Source organism: Strix uralensis, chromosome 1 (genome assembly GCF_047716275.1).
Source record: "Strix uralensis isolate ZFMK-TIS-50842 chromosome 1, bStrUra1, whole genome shotgun sequence".
NCBI lineage: Eukaryota > Metazoa > Chordata > Aves > Strigiformes > Strigidae > Strix > Strix uralensis.
Window position 1 is genome coordinate 90810379 of NC_133972.1, and position 22707 is coordinate 90833085.

At 37.8% G+C, this 22707-nt stretch overlaps 1 long non-coding RNA gene across 2 annotated transcripts; it reads right to left on the minus strand.

Annotated features, from left to right (window-relative positions):
- Window positions 1-463: 463 nt before the first annotated feature.
- On the minus strand, window positions 464-22176 carry LOC141945538 (uncharacterized). Of its 2 annotated transcripts, XR_012629549.1 has the most exons (4): window positions 22103-22169; window positions 21841-21980; window positions 7907-8031; window positions 464-5534 (listed from the first exon to the last, which is right to left on the minus strand). It is a non-coding gene; the product is annotated as an uncharacterized LOC141945538 (long non-coding RNA). The 2 variants fall into 2 exon arrangements; XR_012629548.1 differs by having other exon boundaries at window positions 21841-22176.
- Window positions 22177-22707: the final 531 nt, after the last annotated feature.

Below are 22707 nucleotides of genomic sequence, written 5' to 3' on the forward strand. Positions count from 1 at the left end.
CATTTATTTATGCTGATCAGAACTATCATTTTGTCATAACTAATTTATTCTGCTGTTGCCTTTCATTCTTTTTGCAAACTCTTTGGGGAAGGACAGTCTTCCTTTTCCAGGGACAGCTCTTGTCTCATTTCTGGTGCTACTAATCTACCAATACCAAATGAAGAAAGCAGTGAATTAATAGGTCCCTACGTGGCCCTCTGGAGCTGCAGCACAGCATGTTGTGGTGTGGCAGAGGAAGAAACAATCTTCACAATAATGCTGGCCTCAGAGGAGATTCAGCTAGAGAATCAAGGTGTTACTGATAACGTGCATGTGCATTCCCTGATCATATGTATGACTAGGACTCTTCAGCATAAAAGATAGATGTAGAGTATTTGTTAGGTATTCATAAAGAAATGCAACATCATAGAGAAGATCAGTAAGGAATACCTTAATAGCACATCACAAAACAAACAAACAAACAAACAAACACACCTGTAAAGTTTATTTCCACATTAAGGGACTTAGTCTAAATAGATTTGAAAAGTACTAAACACACAGATGGAGGAGAGATTGAGCAGTGACTATTACAAATAAAAATCCAGGTGAAATTCAAAAATCTGAAAGATCCTAAACTAGAAGTCAGGAGGATAAAGCAGGAGAAGGCTCTTTCCTTAACCGTTATTGTCCAATTTCATAGACATAAAATTGGGCTACATGCAACTTTTGATCTGATCACACAGAGCTTTTCATTTGCCATATACTCTCTATACAGGTGAGACCAAATACCTTCTCTTGCATAATACATATTCGGCAAGCATAAATTTTTAAAAATCTGGGAAAATATATTTGTTTTCTTCTCTTTTTATTTTAGCACTTTCATTCTACATTTACAGTGTCATGAACGGCAAAATGTTGCAGTAAAACAAGCAGAGAAGTTATTTCCAATACAACTAGCAAGCTATTTTCACAAATCAGAAAGTTTTGGTAAAATATCTGCAAATTATCTGAATGAAACTGGAGTATTTTAACATTTCAGAAGAGTACATTTTATTAGATGAGTGACTGCATAGCAGGGAGCAATATTTACTCAACAGTTTGCAATTATTACTTGAAATAAAATAACTTAAGCTCTTGTTAAATTTGGCTTTGTAAGCTTTCTTGAAGAAATACAGATTAGAACTGACATAATATACCAAAAATAAAATAACTCTTAAGACTCGTGTCAGATGTTTCTAGGAAGTGAAGTGCAACTTTCATGATATTTCATAAGCAAATGTAAAGTCTAGCATTCTAAAAAATTTTACATTGGTAATTATGAAAATAATAATTATACTCTTTAGAACAATAGGTCTGAAATAATAAGCCAGCTTTATTAGGGGATCATGTAGAAGGGGAAATAGAAGTTGTAGGAAAATCCATCCAACCTTTCTTTCTTTCCTCATTTTTTCTGTCTCATTCTCTCCCCTCATAAAAGTTTCCCTCTGCCCCCCAAGAGGTGGTAATTTACCTGTTTTCCTCATGACTGTGGCTAGTTCATTTCAGGATATATTTATATTCCTGAGCTCTACAACATCCTTTGTTATGAGACAAATGTGGTTAAGAGACATTGAGAAATAGTCTCTACATTTTAAATTTAAATGAGCTATATATTCTTGCTCTTGACTAGTTGGATGGAATGAGAAGCAGAGCTTTTATGCAGAATAGTATTCCCCAAAATGTTAACTGGTCAAATAGCTCAGTGTTTCAAAAAACAGTCTTTTTATTCTGCCTCTGGAAGAGGTAGTATGGTGTGAATCGCTTATTCTGCAATCTAATGTTTTTATTATGCTCTGCCACAATAAAACTTAAGATTGTGTTTTACAACATTTCTTTTGGGATGTAGTATTTTTCAAGAAAGGTTAAGTTCCAGTCCTTCAGAAAAGCTGTCTGCATGGTCTCCACTAAGGAAAGACTGAGAAGCTTTTGGAAAGAAAGTAAGCTGAGGATGTGAAATTGTCTTTTGTTGTAAATGAAATCATTTAAAGAATTGGGGTTAATTCCTGACATTCATCCAGAGAACTGCTTGTAAGGAAAGAAACCACACAGAACCCAAGAACAGCATATAAAGAAAAAAAACCCAAAGAAATAAGGATTTAAATGGATTGTCCCTTCTGCAGAAAACTCTCAAGTAGTAACAACATTCAAAGCAAGTTAGCCACAGGAGTATTAGAAATAGTCCTGTAATGGAATAGGAGTTTCCAGTTCTAAACTAGAACCTTTTGTTTTAAAATCAGTTGGGGTTTTGTTTTGTTTTGTTTTGTTTGTAATTTAGGGCCAGAAGCTAGCAGAGCAATCCATATTGCCTAGTCAGATACATATTTCTTAGAATGGTTGATGCAATATTTTTGATTGCTATTTTTATTTCTTAAAGAAGATGAGATAAAGACTTTGGGAATAAAGGACTTGTGTTTGATTCATTTATATCAAATACTACCTCACTTATAAATTCTTCTGGTGAAATTAATGGGGCTTGTAGTGTAAGCCAATATTCTACATAAGGGTATAAGAATCTGTGTTTTGCATAGTAAGATATCTCGATAGCTTGGACAAAAAACTACAGCTGAGATCTGTCATACTAACAATGAAGAGAAGTCTAAACAGCTAGCCACAGCTAGCTCTGAACATTTGCTTGAAAAATTGATGAGTGTTTCCTTCATTTTTCTGTCCCTGAGAGTGTCTTGCAGATGAAATGTTGTTAAATGTGTATACAGAGCAAAATTTCTAGTTAAATTTGTAATTAAGTAAGAGAGACTTGACAGAAGTACCTATGTGTTCTATTTTATTATTCAACTGGAACCCAGTATTTTGCAGTATAATAGTAGATATAGAAACAAGCTTCAGGAGAATCAATACAATTGCTTTTTCTTATGAATGCCACAGTAAGGAAGTCAGATCTTAGATTGTTAGATCTGATGTTTAGTATTAATTTGGCTTAATGGAATATTACTTGATCTGTTTGACAGTGCAAAAATCTTTGACTCAGAAATTTGGAGGATTCATTATTCCTTTCTTCAGGTCCAGTAATGCTTTGGATAAGAACTCAGAAGAAAATATACAAGATAAATCAGTATATATTTTTTAAAATTGAATTTACTGGTAGGGAAAGGTTTGAAGATTATTCTAGAAAGGTAATATTTGTTCATCCCATTAGGTGCTTTGTCACTGCTAGGTAGTGAAAGCTAGAGTTTCATTCCAGTGAAGCAAGATGTAAAAACCTCAAAACTTTAGGCTGAATGAGAATATTAACAACAGAAGGAAAAAAAAAAAAAAAAAAAAAAAGAAAATAAGAAAAAAGAAACATGGTATAAGAAGCAGTAAATGTTTGGGGTTTTATTATTTTTTGTTGTTTATTAAAAACAAGATAATGATTGTTAATCAAAACAGAGAGGGATGTTTTGATGAGCCTTTTCCTGATTCTGAGAGACATCACTACAGATTCAGTGATGTAACAGTGAACAATTATATTAGACAGAAAAGAGGCTGGAGGTATCAGAGTGAATAACAGAACTAAGATGCTTTGGAAGTTTCTTCAGAACCAGGATGATTTGTTCTCTGCTGAGAAAGCAATTTACAGTTAGATGTTCACTCAGTCATGTGTGTGTCCTGTTCTCAGGTAACCTGCTCATGTATCACACAGGTAGTTTCATTAGTTGCAAGCAAATTGTGGCCTACCTGAGGACTTTGTTACTCCCCACAAAAAATGCCTGCACTGCCAAGCACAAAAGAGCAAGAAGGAAGCTTGAGCTTCAGACAGTTAACAGCTTTTGTACCAAGAGCAGGCAAAAAAAGAACCCTCTTACCCTGGTTATCTAAGAAAACAAGACTGGTGAGACTATACTCCTTGCATGCAATACATGTTTATGCATATGTCCCTGCCTCACAGTGACTTTCATGACAGGTGTCAGAGCACTGAGATGATAACTTTTACTCAAATTTGACAAATTAATAAATGGGGTTAGAAATTCTTTTATCAAAGCAGATGCCTGGATACAAGAGGGGACCTTATTGGAGATAAGGTCTTCCCACCCTGGAAATAATCCCTCCCTTCTCACCAAAGAGTAATGCTGCAGCATAGGCCATTTAGTGTTAGTAGAAACTCTATGGAGGAGAGATGTAAGCACAGAAGAATCCTTTGAACCATAAATCTAAATGAAGTCAGACTTCATTAGTCCTGCTACACATAGAACTGCTTGTTTCTATAACCACTGGTGAATACACCAGCAAAAACAACCCAGCACGCTGACCAAGGGAAGCAGTCAAGCCTGATAAGTCTGGCACATAACACTTCTTCCCTGGAGCAAAATTAAAAAGCCAAGAAGTTGAACTTTGACATGCCACTTTCTCCAAACTTACAGTAAATTTGCAATTCTGTCTGAAATAAATATAGTTATGATGAGGAGGCTGTTAATAGGGTTCTCCCTTATTAATGGGCATCAGACACTGGATTCTGGATGAATTTTTAAGCCTAATTAAAAAAAAAAAAAAAGGGGGTGGGGGAGTAAGAGGTTATTTCCTTCTCCACTAGTTTGTGGCTTGTGAGGTTTGTTAACACTTTATTTTTCAATAACTGAACATCGACATTAGGACAGATCCTATTTAAGAGTAATTTGGCCAAATGTTATTATTAGCAAAACCACTTGTATGTATGTATGCTTGTAGATTTGAATCCAAAGCCTAATAAAGATGCAACACTTTTGCTAAAACATACTACTTGGATTTCTTGCTCCCATTTTATTGTAATTTCTGACAAAAGAAGATTTTAAAAGCAAGTTTATTGATTAACATTGAGGGAGTACACAGTTAAAGAAAAGGCAGTAATGTCTAGTCAGGCCTCCAAATTAGGATGGTCTGTCTTTTGCAGCATATATTATTTTAATTATATCTTGTACCATTTAAACAATTCTATCTTTCTCTGTCTTTTGACTGAAAAAAATGTTGTTTTATTCTACAAAGTGCTAATGTTCCATAGCACTACTGGAATTTTCTGAAAAGAGTTGAAAGAAGACCTGTAGCATGGAAGTTTTTCTTAGTTGACCATGTGAATCTAGCCAACAGGAGTCCTTCTTTTATGCTCCTATATTTATGCTTTCATTTATTCCCCAGTTTTGGAGATCAGGAACTCCCAAACAGCGGTATATCTCCAGCTTCAAATGTCTGCCTAGAAAGCACGTAAATGATGTAAAGCTAAATGTAATGTGAAGTAACCGGTATCAGGCTGAATTTATATTCAATAAGTTCAAGATTGAAAAACCTATGGTTCCTGTAAGACACCCAAACATGTTAACTGACACCTGAATTCAACAATTCTGTTAAGTATGTCTTGGATATGTGACACCGTGGATCTGGAAACATATTTTGTACTCAAATAGTTCCCATCAATTCTCATGCAGATATGTCAGAATGCTCTGCTTCGTGACACTCCAAGAATATCACATTTACTTTGCATCTGTGCAGAGGAGATCCACAGTGGGAGCGCAGAGTATCGAAGGTCCACAGCCCATGTCAGCTGAAACCTAAATGAAATGAGAACTTTGAAAATTAGTTTAAAACCACTCAACATTTAAGTGGACTGTTTCTTTTTTGAAGAGCATTTTCATCTCGATATACTGTGATAATGGTATGCTGCAGCTTATAAATAATCTGATTCACTAAGAATTTATTTACTGGCAAACTGATAAAATTAATATATCCTCTCACTCCTAAACTTTTCATAAAATTGGGATTTTTTCATCTTTAAACTAAATATAATAGTGTATTGTGTAGAAGATTGACAAAAGCTAAATCATTAAGTATCTTTTACTTTACTGCAATTCAGATAGATCCAGTATGTGCAGTTCCACCAGAACACAAACTTGACTGTATACACCATGTAATTGCTATAAATTTTTACAAGAAAACCAGCTTTTTTGTAATATTTGTCATTATATATTAAACTTTAATTGAGAGATCTTTGTCAGTCACTGTTTCTCAAATTTAGATCACAGACTGTGCTATCACTTTCAATTAGTTTTACTCTATTCACTGTATGCGATGTCTCAGAAGGAATAAACTTGTTCTAGTATTTTTTTAGAAGGTACTTCTTAAGTGGCAACAACATGACTGCAGCCTTCTGTCAGTGTCAACGTAAGTAGGACACAGGGTTGGCATCATGGCACCTTATGTATTTTGAAGAACTTGATAAACAAAGATTGGCAATGTTTGACCTTGTTCTGGTATTTCATCAAAAGTTTTGACTTAGACTAGTGAATTGAGTAAATCCTCAGTGTTCCTGTAATCATTTTAAGCTGTCATGGATTGTTATTAGCAAACCATTATTAATAACTTTATTTGTGGACAAAGCTCTTTCAGGAAAACAAAGATAATGTTAGGCACAGTTAGTGGAGTGTAGACTGCATTTTAAAGAAATGTTTTATATGACATCATTCTAGTGCCTCATTTCATTTGTCATTATAGATATTCACACTTGTTTTTAACAGATAGCTGGGTGTTTTCTAGAACATACATTTTACCAAATACCATATAACATTGACTTATTTATTAACTATAATGTTTTTTCATCTTTGTAATGCAATGTATTAGAAGAGTTCATTCAAATCTGCTTCATAAAGACAAATAAAACACCAAGAATAACTTCCCATTTCCAGTATTATAGGGATAGAAACGTAAGTCTAAACATGTACCAACCCTTCACGAAAAGCAAAAAATGTGAGAAATATCAATCTATGTATATGTTTGTGTTGTAATATATTATTTGAAACTTAAATTGATACACTTTTATTCATGCATAGAGAAATTAGGCTTTTAAAATTTTTGTTTCTTTCAGGACCCAAACTAGTAAACCAACAAAAACTCTCCTAATTGTGCATCTGACTATAAAAACAGCAAATTCACTGAAAATTATATAAACTAGGGTTCTGGAAAGATTCACAGATTGACCTTTTGTTCAGTGCCATTCTAACAGCTTTGTTTAATCTGTGGGAGTCTGCAGTGCTTGAATTGTTCTGATTTTTCTAATATTTTTAAGTCTACTCAGCACTTTTATAAAGATAGGGAAATAAAAATACCTTTTGCCTCACAGCATTGTGCAGAGGAGCAGTGAGGTATGGGAATTATGTTTCTGATTTTAGATAGTTAACTGATGTATCTAAATTAAAACTCTTTTCACTATAATCTCTTAACATAAGTAATGGAGGAAAACAGAAATGTGCTTCTGTCTATTTTCTGAAGAAGTCCGTGCTGTCTAAAAACCTAACTTAAGTATTTGAATTACATAAAGTTAAACAGTTAAATCTGGGCTTTGCTGCTGTTCACTTACAGTTCTTACTGTCATCTCCTATGGTCAGGCGTAATAATATTTACCCGGTTGCTGGTGGCTGACCTTATGAGATACCAGTTTCTGAAGCACATGGTAGGGTTTTGAACATGAGGTAAAGTGCATCCTACTGTGAAAAGCTGTCAAAGACCTCTGCAGCACAGAAATCCAGACAGAGATCTGATCTGAATCTCCCAGCAGTAACCGGTCTGGATGCTTGATGATGAAAAGACCCCTGGCTTGTATCCCTCTGGAAAAGTCTTCCTTGGAAATAGTCAAGATTTCTGTTTTGTTTTGTTTTGTTTTGTTTTGTTTTGTTTTTTTTTTTAAAAAAAAAAAAAGAGGAAAAAAAACAGGGGGAAAAAAAAAAAGAAAAGGAAAGAAAAACCAATCTATATAAGAATAGATTTATTCCCATGTGCAGAATGAAATTGATGGAGGTGAGAGAGAGACAGAATATCTGTTAGGTGTAAGTATTTACTAGTCAATGTGGTTGTTGAAGACCTAAATTCTGCCACAGAGGTTACTTTCACTATTTTGTTTTTTTAGCAGGAGAAATTGAGAATGACCTACTTCTGATTGACTAATAAATAAGAGACACAGCTGAAATGTGGGAGAACTTCAGAATATGATCTTCCCTCAGGGTCTTTTGCATCCCACCTAGGAGTCCTTGTTGCAGGGATGTTGTCTTTCTACCTCTAGGGAGAAAAAAAAAAAGAAAAAAATATTACAACTTTGTGTTGTCTATCAATTTTTTTTATCAGGATTGTGTAAAAAATTTCTTAGAGCACAAGAGAATGATCTACAGTGAAAAAAACAGTCCAGTGTTGCTGCAAGCTGAGTGGACGGATTATAGCTGCTGTTTGAGCCTTCAGATGAGATACTTTGATAGACCCCAGTGTGGACTCTGGGGTGTGCTTCCCCAGCAATGCTGCTGCTCTCAGTTACTTTGTGTAAAACTGAGCTCTGCGCAGAACTGAGCTTTGCTCTAGAAAAGGTGCAGGAATGGCTCATCTGTCAGTTAGGACCTCACTGAAGTCCTGTGAAACAAACAAGAAGATTCCACTGACTGCAGCATAAACTAAAAGTTAACTGCATGATGTCAGAGGAAATTCGGTCTCCTGGCAAGAGCTGAATTGTTACTGATTTGTTATTAATTTGAGCTGATTGTAATGATTTTTGTGATTTGGATTTAAATAAGGAATGATTTAGAGTAACCATACAAACAGTTATGCTGCTACAAAGTCCTTTGTAAAGTCCCAGACTAAGGCCACGTAGGCTGGTAATAATCAATTATCGATTTCTATTCAAAGAATAAGACTCATATCGAGGTACCATTGTTAGGCTGTTCAGTAAGGACGATTTATTGCCCTGTAGACCAGGTGTTCTAAAAGTTGCATTGTGAAAGGGCCTCTAAGCACGTTAAAATCACAGTGTGAGACAAAGTCCTTGAGTCAAGGGCATTGGATGGTCTTTCTTTTAGGTCAGTAGTCCATGGTGGTCACAAAAGCAGCTCCCTGACTCATTTCAGGACTCAAGTGCGCATGACCGGAAAGGGGTGGGAATAAGAAAATGAGTTACAGGAATTATCATGTTTATGTATGAATTACTGTATCCTATATAATCGTCATGCTACAGGAGCTAGATGTGCATTGTTGGTGAGACGACTCCCCTACACACCCGGCTGTTAATAAAGGAGTGTCTGTTTATCTACATCAAATTGGTGTCGATCTTTTATCTCATTTTGGTGACAGAATGGTCCCTGAGTTATCTTCTGAAATAATTTGGCATTATAAGGAGTCTTAAACAACAATTAAAATATTTATGAAAACAAAAATGTTCTCACACAGGTCTTAAAAAAAAAAAAAACAAACAAGTTTGGAAATGTCTAAAATAAACTACTAAAGTGTTCAATTCTCTAGGTAGAGCAAGATGTAAATTTTTGCAATACAGCTTCTTCTTTTTAATCTCTGTGTACTGACATTTCAGGAGCCTGAGCTATGGGAAACTTTATTGAAGAGCCTATTGTTTTTGCCAGTGTTCAGAGTGAAAAGAACAAAGACAAGGACATAGTTTACATTCTGCATTTAAACAACAGTTGATTAGGTGATAACGGTATTAATTACTCACTGGCAGGCGAACAGGCTAGGTAATCAAAAATGTATTTGCTGCAGTGAGATTTGTATTGTCATAAGAAAATAGATGCCAGACACAGCATTTTGGAGAGGGAATCTGGACAGACTAGGACTCCTATCTATCTAGGTACAGCAGCAGTACTGCCATCTGTCAGATTGATTTCATTACCACACCATCACTGAGTGCCCAATTTAGGCTGCCCCAAGGTAGTGTCTACATAACTTCCTAGTTGAAGAAATGGCAGAGCTAGCATTATTGTATAAGTATTAATAAAACATTTGCACAGAAAATGATGAAGTAACAGACACTATTTTCTAGAAAATTAGAAGTAAAATATTATATTGAAGCTACTGATAAATTACGTATTAATAGAATTTATTTTTGGGGAGATTATGATTTGCTGTTTACTTTTAAGCTTATAAAATATAGGTTTTGGCATTGATACTGTTTGAAAATAAAATCTTACAGTGAAGCAAATCAAGCATCAAAGTAAAATTACAGCTGAATATCACAAACATTTTTTATGAACTCTATGACAAATAATAATAATATTTTTATGAATTAACTGCAGTTAAGGTGTTATCTGTGGAAGGAAGCTCCAGCTCCTTCACTTCCACTGATACTGTATTTGCATTTCACTGAATTCCTCTTTTATTTTATGTTAAAAAGATACAGTCCCAATTTGATGAAGTCACAGAAATATATTAATTTAGAAGCACAATCTGGAAATCAGATTATATATATTTATTAAAAGTATGTAGAGTTATTTTTACTTATTGAAAGGGCTCAGAAAATGAATTTCTGACAATCATTGATTAAGACTAAACTGTGATGAATGAAATCTTTGCTTGTGTTTTGCTTCATTTATTTCCCAAGGACTCCTTAACTGTTTCCCTAGGCCTCTTTGTCTGTTTAGACAAGAGTAAAATACTCCCTATGTAAATCACTGATAGCAGACTCACAGCTTTCAGTGGACACTTGGGCAGCTCCTAGAATGGGCAAACAGATAAGGGGGACTTGTACAAAAGAACACAGAGATCCTATCTAGGGAGGATGATTTTTCTGATTTGGGAAGAAGACACCTGGACTTCACAGTGCATGATGATTTTGCTGATTTAAGAAGAAGACACCTGGAGTTTACTTCACAATGCATGCTCGGGAAAGAAGGTCAACTAGCGAACACCGTGAAGAAGACTACTTACTTCTTCCTTTGACCACCGAAGACCCTCACTCTATTTTTACTAAGAATGCTCAGACTATGTAAGTGAATTCTGGGAACTCATTATCATAAGACACCCCTCTCCAGGAAGTCTAATGAATATGTATGATTTGTGTGTATGTAAACTGATGTCCCTTGCTAATTCTTGGGTGCCCTTATGGTGGAGAATCCCCAGGGTGACCCCAGCGCTGCTAATAAAGAATACCTGCTTAACAGTAAAAAAAAAAAACCTTTACTGTTGAGTCAATTTCTTTGTTTCATTATAATTCAGTTACTACTTTCAGAACTATTATTCAAAATAACCTAAAGTCTCATTATAGCGATGCTTCCAAGAAAATAAATAGTGAAAATAAAAGTATTCTGAAAGTTAGCTACAAAGTATATTTTGTGACAAGGAGCTATTGATCACCTCTCCGTTCAGATGGGTGAGGTTAGATGAACCCACATAACTAAGACTTGACTCAACCTCTTCAAAGAACAGTCCCAGAAGCCAGAGTTTTTCTGCTTATGATATCCAGTTTTTGCTAAAAATGCAACTCTGAGGAATATATCTTCTCATCTGAAAGGATGGGAGGGAGCTCTGAATCTCAGAAGATAGGAGGAGGAAAAGTCTGATCTTTTAGGATTCTGCTAGCACAAGCTTGCTTTATTATGGTGCCATGCATATGGTACATTTCTTTGGTTCGGTGTGTTATTTAATTGCAGTTTTTGTTTCATTTTGTCCTGCCAGAGGGAACTCCTCGTTTATGTTTCATTTGTGTGTCCAGTTATTAGAATCATTACATTAATGCCAGGGTCTTGCCACAGTTTCAATTACAACAGCTGTTGCATACAAGCAATTAGACATCTATGCAGCAGCTTCCTCACTGCTGATTGTCATTTACCATTCTGTTGCTGCAATTAGACTAATAATTTACACGTGTACTGTGCCTTCCATGCATGGGATCTTGAACAATTAACTGCTCATAACCTCTTCCAAGGCAGGTAAAATGCCAATTTATTCACTTTCCCATGTGGAACAGCTGGCAGAGTCTGCTTGGATCCTGATTTGCCTGCAGAATAGTAAAGGACAGAAAGCAAGTAGCCAAGACCCCTTGTTACATGAAACCTTGTTTTAAATTGAAAAGAACAGAGGGGCAAAGAAAGCCACTCTGAAGTACATCTTTGCTAAACAAGAGGGCATAAAATGTAGTTGAGAAGAAGATGAAAGAATGTTACTTGTGTAACAAGGTGTTGTGGGATCCTGAGGCCTTTGGGTTTGCTGTAAGAAAGCTAAACAGGATTGTGATACAAATAAGTGGCATAGTCTTCCCTTCCCCTGCATGGATATGGTGATATAAAAAAAATCTTTGTACTGATATTTTTATTCTGTACAGAAACAAAGAAAGCAATTACTCTGTTAATCATGGTTACACAGTGTTACTGTATACATATGGGGTTTTATTTGTGCAGATGTTTGAATGAAAAGAAATCACAGATCAGATTGAAGTAGCTCTTCTTAAAACTATCAAGCTACTTATCTGAGGGTTGTTTAAAATGGAATGAGGGAAATGGAGCATTCTGTCCTCCCACAAAATTCAAATTAGTCTAAATGTTTTGGTGTATAATCCCCCATTCTCTCTGAATTGTGCCATCAGTCACTGCAGGACAGGTGTGTTACACAGCCATACTGTGAACTATACTGAATTTCAGCAGTGTTGCCCTGGTTCAAGAATTCACAAATTGCTGCACAAGCATCCCAGGACTCTTGTCTCCAGGTGTAGTTTGGTGAGCCATGGGCCTTGACAGTAACACCAAGAAATTCTCACCACTTCTCATTCCTGTCTCTGCGTTGGAGTTTGCCCTTTCTTGACAGAGGCCAAACAGATATCTACCTAAGGAACATTAGCACTACAGTGAGCATACCATAGTAATATTAAGCCTCTCCAACGCTTTGTTTTTCAGAGTTTGTTTTTTAATTAAGATCAGTTCAGTGGTCTGGATTACAGATGAGCCCTTCAAACAGTTGTTTTGACAAAATGAGGGGCACTTTAAGGGTAGGCATAAGCAAGCTGAGCAAGAAAGGGAAACTCTTAAGGTGCATGTCAAACCCAGAGTCTCACTGAACTACATCTTCAAGTACAGTGATACAGAAAGAATTTAGATGATTGATAATTAGAGTTATCCATCTAATGTCTTGGGCTCTGTGCTATCTGCTTTGTACTATACATAAATAACAGAGTAGAACAGAGTAGAAGGTTTCATTTTAAACATGTATGTCACCTTTTAGACTAGTTCAGATCTTATTTATCAGTGTGTAATATTTACTTTTCAATATTCCATTATATTTCACTATATGTTATACTGGAATCCATATTTTACATAGCATTGAATTTTATCAGGGCCATGACCACGACCTAGGAAGATAGTCTATACTCCTTAATAATTTAAACCATTAAATGTCTTGTAATGTAATTCATTTTAAAATCATCTCTATTTAACAATCTATAACTAACTTTTTTTGGAGAAGCTTGTCTATAACTTTGCAGAGATGAAGTAACTGGATGTCTTAGCATACTTCCTGCTGGTTATATTTAAAACAATATAGTCTATATGTAATTTACAAATGTATATCTGCTGAGTTTTGAGTGGTGCATACACAGATAACACCTGAAATTTAACAGATACACAGAAAGTTAATCACATTTATGATCCCTAGTTGGTACTTGTATTTTTTTTTTTTTTTTTTTTTTCTTTTCCCAGATGCTCGAAGTAGCTGAAGACTCCTGATTTTCTGGAAAGCCAAATTACATATTTTTTTCAGCTCCTCAGAAACTGACAATTCTTCTTGACTACTTTCCATTAAAGGTTACTAACAGGGGATTTAGAGGTCTGGTCTAGTGAATAAGACATAGAGATGACTATTAGAGATTAGGGTTTCAGAATCACTTGTGCCATCAATTGAATCTCTAACATCTGTCACCTACCTGGGGGCCGCGTCAAGGACCTCATGGCTAAACTCCCTTCTCTAGTGAGACCTAAGGACTACTACCCTCTCCTGGTTTTTCAGGTAGGTAGTGACGATATTACAGGAGAAGTCCTAAAACAATGAAGAGAGATTTCAGGGCCTTGGGGAAAGTGGTTAAGGGGTCAGGGGCACAAATTGTGTTCTCCTCCATCCCTTCAGTTGTGGGGATGGATGAAGAAGAATACCGGAGAACTCAACAGATGAACTTGTGGCTCCAAGACTGGTGTTCCAGTCAGGGCTTTGGATTTTTCAATCATGGGTTGGTATACAGGGCACCAGACATTTTGGCATTAGATGGAATGCACCTGTCCCAGAGGGGGAAGAGGATCTTGGGGCAGGAGTTAGCTGGGCTCATTGAGAGAGCTTTAAACTAGATTTGAAGGGGGAAGGGGGCAAAACACCAGCCCATCTGAAGTGCATGTATACCAATGCACACAGCATGGGTAACAAAGAGGAGGAGCTTGAAGCCATGATGAAATAGGAAAATTATGATGTCGTGGCTATTACAGAAACATGGTGGGATGTCTCCCATGACTGGAGTGTGCCAACTTATGGCTACAAGCTCTTTAGGAGGGATAGACAAGGAAGGAGAGGTGGTGGGGTCGCGCTGTATGTTAGGGACTGTTATGATTGCTTTGAGTACAAGTGTAGTGAAGACGGGGTGGAGTGTCTTTGCGTTAGGATCAGGGGGAAAGCTAACAGTGCAGATGTTGTAGTTGGAGTCTACTATAGGCCACCCACCCAGGACAGAGAGTGGATGAAATATTCTATAGGCATTTAGGAGAAATCTCATGATTGCTTGCCCTTGTCCTTGTGGGAGACTTTAACTTCCCAGACATCTGCTGGAAATACAACAAAGCAGAGCGGGACCAGTCCCAGAGACTCCTGGAATGTGTGGGAGAAAACTTCCTGACGCAGCTGGTGAGAGAACTGACCAGAGAAGGTGCCCTGCTGGATCTCCTCTTTGTGAACAGAGAAGGACTGGTGGATGATGTGGCGGTTGGAGGCCGACTAGGGCACAGCGATCATGAAATAATAGAGTTCTCTATTCTTAAAGAGACCAGGAGAGGGCTAAGCAGAACTGACATCCTGGACTTCAGAAGAGATGACTTTGACTTGTTTGGGCACCTGCTTGACAGGATCCCTTGGGAGACAATCCTGAAGGGTATAGGGGTCCAGGAAGGCTGGGCACTCTTCAAGAAGGAAGTCTTAATAGCTCAGGAGCAGGTAGTCCCCAGGTGCTGTAAGAGAAGCCGACGACAGAGAAGACCACCCTGGCTGAACAGGGAGCTTTGGCTGAAACTCAGGGAGAAAAGGAGAGTTTACAGCCTTTGGAAGAAGGGGCTAGCCACTCACAGTGATTACAAACAGGCTGTGAGGCTATGCAGGGTGGAAATCAGGAGGTCTAAAGCCCAGCTGGAAATTACTCTGGCTTCAGCAATCAAGGATAACAAGAAATGTTTCTATAAGTATGTGAGTGGCAAAATAAAGACCAGGGTATCTATCCCCTGCTAGATGCAGGAGGAAACATGGTAACAAGTGACAAGGAAAAGGCTGAGGTGCTTAATGCCTTCTTTGCCTCAGTCTTTAATAACAAGACAAGTTGTACTGAGGGAATCCAGCCTCCTCAGCCAGAAGACAGAGACTGGGAGAACGACACCCCTGCAATCCAGGAGGAGACAGTCAGTGACCTATTGCATCACATAGATACACACAAGTCTATGGGACCTGATGGGATACACCCAAGGGTGCTGAAGGAGCTGTCTGGGGTGCTCGCCAAGCTGCTTTCCATCATTTACCAGCAGTCCTGGCTGACCGGGGAGGTCCCAACAGATTGGAAATCGGCCAATGTGACGCCCATCTATCAGAAGGGTCGGAAGGACGATCCGGCAAATTACAGGCCTGTCGGGTTGACATCGGTGCCTGGGAAGCTGATGGAGCAGCTCATCATGAGTATCACCATACAACACATGTGGGACAACCAGATGATCAGGCCCAGTCAGCATGGGTTTATGAAAGGCAGGTCCTGCTTGACAAACCTGATCTCCTTCGACGACAGGGCGATATGCTTATTGGATGAGGGAAAGGCTGTGGATGTTGTTTACCTTGACTTCAGTAAGGCCTTTGACACCATTTCCCACAGCATTCTCCTGGCAAAACTGGCTGCTCGAGTCTTGGATGATCACACGCTTTGCTGGGTAAAAAACTGGCTGGATGGCCAGGCCCAAGGAGTGGTGGTGAACGGAGTTAAATCCAGTTGGCAGCTGGTCACGAGTGGTGTCCCCCAGGGCTCGGTTTTGGGTCCACTCCTGTTGAACATCTTTATTGATGATCTAGACGAGGGGATCGAGTGCACCCTCAGTAAGTTTGCAGACAACACCAACTTGGGTGGGAGTGTTGATCTGCTCGAGGGTAGGGAGGCTCTGCAGAGAGACCTGGACAGGCTGGAGCGATGGGCTAAGGCCAACTGTAGGAGTTTCAATAAGGCCAAATGTCGGGTGCTGCACTTGGGCCACAACAACCCCCAGCAGCGCTACAGGCTTGGGGAGGAGTGGCTGGAGAGCTGCCAGTCAGAGAGGGACCTGGGGGTGTTGATTGACAGTCGGCTAAACATGAGCCAGCAGTGTGCCCAGGTGGCCAAGAAGGCCAATGGCATCATGGCTTGTATCAGCAATAGCGTGGCCAGCAGGGACAGGGAAGTGATCTTACCCCTGTACTCGGCACTGGTGAGGCCGCACCTCGATGACTGTGTTCAGTTTTGGGCCCCTCACTACAAAAAGGACATGGAATTACTCGAGCGTGTCCAAAGAAGGGCAACGAAGCTGGTGAAGGGTCTGGAGCACAGGTCTTATGAGGAACAGCTGAGGGAACTGGAGTTGTTTAGTGTGGAGAAGAGGAGGCTGAGGGGAGACCTCATCGCCCTCTACAACTACCTGAAAGGAGGTTGCAGAGAGCTGGGGATTAGTCTCTTTAACCAAGTAACAAGCAATATGACAAGAGGTATTGGCCTCAAATTGCACCAGGGAAGGTTTAGACTAGATATTAGGAAGCATTTCTTTATAGTACGGTTTATTCGGTGTTGGAATGGGCTGCCCAGGGAGGTGGTTGAGTCCCCATCCCTGGAGGTGTTTAAGAGTTGGGTTGACGTAGCGCTGAGGGATATGGTGTAGTTGGGAACTGTCAATGTTATGTTAATGGTTGGAGTAGATGATCTTCAAGGTCCTTTCCAACCCAGATGATTCTGTGATTACCTTTCACCTGCCTCCTTCAAGCACTTTCTCAAGTTGTATTTATACAAAGCTGATCCCACAGTCATTATCTTAGCTGAAGGACAAGAGGTGGAAATATAGGCCTTCAGAGCTCACATTTTGACCTGCAATGGTATGAAATTAAAACCACTGTATTTTCAATTCACTTTGCCATCATGTTGTAATTTTTGTAATTTGTTGTAATTTGCTCCATGAACTGAAAAGTAGTTTCAAAATATATTCAAAAACCTAACTGGAACTAAAATAGCATGGAAATTTGTTTGGTTTTTTTCAACCCTGAGCGAGACTTCTGCATTTTACATCCTGAATGGTAAATAATATGGAAAGAATTATGCAGAAATACTTTCCTATATGTTATGTCACCGTCTGGCTTTCTCTTCTTTCTAGCAGTGAAAGTCTGATAAACAATACCGTATGCAAGATTTCTACCATTCATATTCCTCAGGTTGATTCAGAGTTGTGTTGGTAACCTATGAGATACTCTCACAAGAAATTCTCCTGGCTAGGACTGTAGCAGACTACATAAACCACTTTTTCTTACATTTTGATGCACATTAAATGTTATGACCTTTGAGCTGAATAAAAAGACACAGTATTAAAGTCACCTTGTACAAATTACTGTCAGAGACCGTACTTAATTTGATAATGAATTGTGATGTGAGCAATGAATTGGATACTTGTTTTCTCTAGCACAAAGGAAGACTGTTCCAGCATAATAAAATTAATTATTCCTGGTGCAGTCATGTGATAGCAACAAGATTAGCATTTACACCCACTTATTCCTTTGAGGAAGAAGTGATTTTGATAATCTTATCATTTAATCTTCTAAATGCGTTAGGAACAGGTCTCTATTGAAGTTTAGCATTGTAGAAGTGTGCCAGAATTTTGAAGAAAATTTTCATACATGTTTGCAGAAATTTAAGGCACCACAAAGACTCTGCATCTCCAGAGGTAAAGATCTGTTAAAACAAACTAGAAGGATTTCACTTTTCTAGACAGAGAAACTTAGATCAATTGGTGGAAAGACTTAACAGTAAAATGAGTAGAGAGTAACTGTTCAGCCTACTCGCTGTATTCTTGATAGGAAGGTCCTACATTCAGTTCAGCATTTTTTTCTGAGTTTCAGCAAGTGCCACACACCTTTTCTGGATGTCTGACAGTTTTTTCATTCTGACACTTCTGACATTTGTCTATTTATTTGTTCCACTGTTCTCCGGAATCTTTCTTATGCTTTTACACTTTCTTATGCTCTTTTTCAGTTGCTGCTTGTTCCTCTGCATGTCAGGAAAGTCACCCACCTGAGCAGTCTCAGGCATGCTCTGCAGAGAACATTTCCCCCACACACACTCTCCCTATAGTGTTCCTGCTGGCTGCAGAGGTTAGCAGTCAGAACAAGTAAAACAGGAGTGCTCTTCTGCCCAGCCATGCTTTTTAATAGAAAAGATTAACTGTGAACAAAATAGATATCATCCATCACAGAAAACAACTTTTGCAATTTGCTTTTGAAGGGAAATTGTGTTATTTCCAAAATCTTACTTGTCCTGTGCATTTAGCATTGTGGCAATTCACTGAGATTTTTTTTCTGTGGTGAGTTCTGGTTTTGAGGAGTAGGAGGAAAATGCATCTATCTCCAGTAGGATTTAAAACCACAGTACAATCTGATCGGAGTAATTTGGAATCCAAATATATGATTTCTATGGCAGCAGCCTGTGGAAGATTCATTATATGAATGGTATAGTCATGTCTAATGTAAGACATGCTTGTGGTGCTTAGCAGGCAACGTTTCAAAGCAAAAAAAGTTTAGAAAAGAACAAAAAAAGCATCAGGAAACAAAACCTTGTATAGGGCTTCTTCGCTTTGTGCAGAGTTGATGGGAAGAAGGAGCTTTATCACATCATGTGATGGTTCATTACTTGGTAAATAAGTCATAAATGTGCCCACTTGGACAGCCAGCTCACACTGCTCTCAAAATCATAGCAAGGTTTTCTCTTGATGAGCCTCATGGGCAGTTACTTTATCTTCTTTGCCTTAACACTGGTTCCATGCATTGTGGGATTTTTCTCGCAGCACATTTTGTGAAAAAAAATGGGAGCCAGATGAAAACAATAGCAGTTCTGGCACTAGAGATCAAGCACCAAGATTCTCTTTTCCAAATATCCTGTTCCTCTTGTTTTGGCCAAGTGGCTCCTTTTGTAACTATTAGAGTCAAAACGGACAAAACGTTGTCCTGTGCTATGCAGTAGGTAACTTCAAATATGCAGTGCTTTGCAGAGGTACATGTGAAAAACCATCTCAATGCCAGGTTTGCTATGCTTTGCATGCTGCACCTTCACCCTCCTGAGCAGCATTTACAGCAGTTTTGCTATCAGTATTGGCAGATACCCATGTTGTCATGACAGAAGGATAATGCATACCAGCTGCTTTGGAAAGAACTCTTACGGTATGCAGCAGCATTTCTAGATATGCTAGTGTCTGGAATGCTAATATCTGGTTTGGTTTTGATTGTTTGTTTGCTTTTACAGTAACTGCAAACCAGGAAAACAGCCTAATCAGTGCCTATGAGACAGTCTTTAGAGGTTTTCAGAATGCTGAAAAATTCTGGTTTCAGCAAGACAAAGACATTCTTAAAACGGCGATGCCCACAGTGGTGAACATTGAATGCCTTGTGTTCTTGCATCAAAGATAACATCCCTTACTACTTTTCTTAACTCACATGACGTGGGATATATATTTATGTTTCATACAATTGCATGAGAACTTCAAGAAATATATCAAGACTACTGATGTACAATTTGAAAGTATGGTAAGTATGTCCTAGATTCCTTCTGTTGATATGATGTAAGTATATACAGTTTAATTCTAAGCTTACCTACTTTAAAATGTCTGTTGGGTTTGTACGGTTTTTTGGAAATACATTTTAATATGCTGGATTTTATATTTTTATACATTTTTTGTGATAGCTGAATAAGTCTATTTCTTAGCTTCCCCCCCAAAATCCAAGTGTAAATGGATAGAAATATTGTTTGAATGGAAAACATATAAATATTAAACTAAATTTCAAAGCTAGGGTAGACAAATATGGAACAACTGAAACACACAATATCAGATCATACTCTGTTGGAAGCCTTTACTTTGATGATACCTCCCATGTACCAGAAAAAAAAAATTAAAAAAAGACCCAAACTCTACTTTTTAAGAGGAACATCATAGTTTCTTAGAAGCAAAAGAAAAACTATCTGTTGTGGAATCAGTTGCATGATAATTTTTAGCTTGTAACTTCAAAAAAGTGATGATCACATTAAGTACCTGAAATTCCATTTATACCTGCTTCAATGTATCTATCAAAATGAAATCAGTAGATATTTTCAAATATTTACAGCTGATGGGGCTTAGCTGGGCTCACATGACAATTAATACCAGTGTTAATAAAAGAGATACTTTTACTATTTCTTTTTCTCGCATCTTTCTCCCTTTAGTAAATGATTCAAATACCTGTGTTGCGAAGAGTGGGATTGTTTCTTTGTTTGTTTGTTGCTTTTTTCTTTTTTTTTTTTTTTTTTTTCCAGTGATCTAGACTGATCAAGACATTTACAGTCCCTCAGTGGCTTCAACAGAATGTATTTGGTCTGGTATAGCATCACAGTGTGTCATATAGATGTGGACTATGGATGAATGCAACAGTCAACTGACCAAACTTAACTGAGATCAGCATCTGAATGAGGAGGTGACATCTAGGCAACACGACTTCGCATCAATAAAGAACACTTAGATAAAAGGCCTGGTTAAATGTTTCTTCACATATGTCTAGTGTGCAAAGGAGAATGGGATGACAGTTAGGTAACTGTCCAAGAAGAGTTCTTCCATCTGTTGCCAAACCAGGACTAGCATACTACTAACTGAAGAGGGAATCCAAAATCTGAATTGTCAGGGAATATCAGTGAAAGTCGTTTTAATGTGTAGAAACTAAGCTTGGGGCAAACTGACTCTTGCAAGTCAAGCACAAGACCAGAGCAAAGGAAGGAAGCATGTGAAAATTAGAAGAGACTTTTTGAAACGGTTTAAGAAACACTACTCTTCTTGAATAGAAAAAACAGCCTGACAGTACCAGCTCTGCTTCCAAATTTTCAACTTGCAGTGGGATTTCCTGGGAGAAAATTGCATACTATTAAATTAAAAAACTTGCTATTAAAAGTTAGAGGCCTGTTTCCTTGGCCTGCTTACTCTGTCTAGGTCCTTGAAAGCAATATGATATATTAAGTGTTACTATTGTATTTTCCTTCCAGTTGTGTCATTGCAACACTGAACAGAGGAAGAATTGTTCCCTGGGACTCAGTCTTTTATGCTTTACTTAGAAACCTTGCAAAATCATACAAACATGTTAATATATCATAACCATATTCAAACACAATTATAATTCACAACTTAATGGAGGAGCAGAAATTCATGCCCATCATTTAGTGCGATTTACTTCTCATTTTTCAGTATTGCTTTATATACTAATTAATTTTTTGTCATTCTCTCTTGGCATGGTGAAGATGTTACAGTTTTTTTCTATAAATTCAGATAACTTTATAACGAGGTTGAACAGGAATATTTAGAACTCTGGATTGTCACTAAATTTGCCCAAAGGTTATACATCTCATCTGCCAGTGAGGGCTTTCTTGTCTGACATTCCCTAATGGGCCTTTTATTCATAAGATTTTGAGCACATAATGAGCTGTACTGCTTCATCACAGCTTCCTTTTTTGATACTTTTTTCTAGAGAGTTTCTGTTCTTTTGTCCTTCATAATCTAAACTTTAATTTAAAAAACAATTTTAAAACATTTTATATTCACTGGAAATATAAATATGATTGATTTATGTTGCTATAATTACCTTGATGTGAAACACTGTTGGAGACATATATGGTTTTCTCTCCCGAGAGGTAGTTAATTGTGTTTTCTTCAGTGTTTTCATCTCATCCAGTGTTTTCTTCATCTAGCCACATCAAGGTAAAAAAAATCCATGCTCCATGCCTTCAAGAATACATCATTAAAAGTGATATTGAGTTACCTATCTCAGTCCAACCAGATGCAGTAAAGACATAAATTATGTCCGTGCTAGAAAAGACACCCATCTAAGTGAGTGCTTCCATTACCCACAAGCCAAATTAATTGGAGAAGTCTGTGTCCATGCAGTTCAGAACTCTCTCTCTTCTAGCGCCAGTTGTTATGTTCCCGGTACCTGGTATAGTATCCACCCCATGAGTGTGACTAGGATCCCTTATTATAGAACAGATCATGTGAGCTGTCCACATTCATCTTTGACCCTTCTCTGGCACTAGATTGTATGTACTCTGCTAAGAGAGTGTTCAGGACATCTAAAATTAGAGCATTTACTGTAGAGTGACAACGCATCCCACTACAGGATACTAGGGTTGCCATGGTCCACAATGCACCTATGAAGAAAAAAGGCAGAATTATGAGTATGCTTTGTTATCTCATTCAGTAAACATCTGTATTTGTTTGAGTTTTTGTTGTTGGTTTGGTGTTTTTTTTTTTCCAATTGTTATTTTATTCTGCTTTGGATGGCCTTTACTGTTATTAACTTTAAGGAAATCTGCTCTGATACTGTTCTGAGGGAGTTAAACAGGACTGAAAGCCTTGGATAAGCATGCTTAAAGTATATCAGTGTAGCAATAACTGGGTGGCAATAACAAGTAAACTGCACCAGTGTGAATTTCTTAATGCAGACAGGGCTTGA